Source organism: Pollicipes pollicipes, unplaced genomic scaffold (assembly GCF_011947565.3).
Source record: "Pollicipes pollicipes isolate AB1234 unplaced genomic scaffold, Ppol_2.1 Scaffold_7261;HRSCAF=8764_pilon_pilon_pilon, whole genome shotgun sequence".
Taxonomy (NCBI): Eukaryota; Metazoa; Arthropoda; class Thecostraca; order Pollicipedomorpha; family Pollicipedidae; genus Pollicipes; species Pollicipes pollicipes.
In genome coordinates, this window is record NW_023597054.1 from 36338303 (window position 1) to 36340479 (window position 2177).

Sequence of the window (2177 nt, forward strand, 5' to 3'; positions counted from 1 at the left end):
CCATGTAACGAGCCTGCAATTTCGTAGCAGTTCAGCTGGTTTCAGTAGATGAAATACCTTGCAGACCTAGCCCACCTCATGCAGACGCGCCACAGCACGCCATTAGTTCTTGACCCATTCTGACGTTTGACCCATTAACTTTGTGCTTATATTTCGCTACCCATAGTAACGCTTATTCTCCCATCAACTATGCCCATCAATCAACTTTTTTTCGTGCCTGCGTGGTTTGCTGTCACTTCTTGTCATTTCAGTCATTTTAACATGCTAGCAACGGTTTTTGACAACCATTTGCAAAAATCGTCACAATGTTAGGCTCATCAAAGGCTGTCATCTTGGTGGTTCTCACACAAAAAAGCATGGCAATGATTACTGTTTCCAGGACTGGAAGTATTTAGTTGCAGGCATTTTGGTGCGACTGATACATGAAAGAAGTTTCTGTAATGCTTTAGGCTACGTACGGCTACTTGGTACATCATGTTATCCCATACATGAGAATTCACCTCATAGTTCCACAGCAGAACTGATTAGTTGCTTACCTAGCTGCATACTTACATGATGCGGTAGGACAAAGTCTGTCGGGAAGTGAAGCTTTGTGTTATCTTGACCAGATCTTCGCCCACCTCATGTAGCATATATATGTGTGAGGAGGTGTTGCTTTGTTCGAACGAATTCCCCCCCACCCCCCCCACACACACATAGTTCTGATCCAAGTGAATGTGCAGCTTTTGTGTCAATAAGCAAGAGGTCGGCGGAACTCATAGCATATGTTGCGGGCATAAATGGCCATGCATGCTATTGAGAGTTATTTTTCGTTTATGCCTTTTGTAAAGGAACTGTTTCACATCTATATGGGTTGGTTTTGAGCTGAGATAACTATTTTCAAGACCATGTTCTGCAGTTGGCAGTTATGCCCTTTGCGTTCATGAGCTGAGCACTCGCGAACTAGTGCAAACTATTTCGTGTAGCCTATTTTTGAAATTCCTCCGAGATGTGTGATGTCACAAAGACATCAGACAAAGTCCCCCTCCTGGTTGTTCACACTGTCTTCAAGGTCAAGACATATATCAGCTTTGACTGATTCGTGTTTGGAGTATATGAGCATGAATCGCCCCTAACGCGGCATTCTTCTTTTTTTTGTTCGGTCATTCATGACAACAGTAAGCTTTTAACCAGCTTTACGCATGAAAACGCAGGTTTCCATTGCGGTTTGGTCATCTGATTGCTTGGATGGAGCCCTTTCAGCCAGTAATGACCATTTTAGGGCTATGCATTATAGGATGAAGAAGAATGGATAGCTGTGGTTTAGGACTTCATGCACTTGGCGACCCAGCCACCGAGAGTGCCCGCACAGGGATCCCTCTGCGGGGTATGTTCATGGTGCTCCGACGGAGGCCCCACCAGGGGTACTTCTTCCTACGCATGACTGGCGCACGCAGCCTGTCCTGGACAAGCGGGGCGGCGGGATGCAGGATGAAGTGAGGAAGAGGTCAAAACGGTCGGATGTTCGATTTAGGACTGCGTTTTGTGATAAAGTATACAGATAATTGGGGATCCTATTAATTATGACGAACATTAGGTTGGGAACCGAGAAACTTCAGGAGCGTGCCGTAACCGAAAATGCGAATGCAAGTAAAAATTACAAAATCACACAACTTTATTGGAAATCAGGGAAAGAGCCGAAACACACGCGCATAGCGATCGTCGGGTTTATCACGGCGCGTAAATTAACAAGCCACCTTGCGACAAGTCACAGTAACAAGTGAGCCAGTCCGTCCACTTCCTCGGCAGTTCCGGCAGGGCCGGTCTGGTGGCGACTTTGATGTAATAAAACAATAAGTAATAAAACGACTATGCGTTGATGAGCATATTCATTGCATAGGCGTTGTGGTTTAGAACAGTCTTTTGTACTCAAGAGGAGTTTTCACTTGTATGGTGTTCAGTTATGTTCGCATCGGGTTTTGAAATGAAACAGCCATTTTGTAGATCATTCAGTGCAATTCACAGCTTGTTCTTCTTATGATCTAAACCCATCTAGTTTCTGAGCTAAGCGCCCCCGAAGATATGCAGGCTATTTCGTGAAGACTTTTTCAAGGTCACCCAGCTATCCATTACCCCATAATACCGTCGTTAGAATCCTGACATTCTACTGGCCAGGCGACGATCAAGGCCAATAACAA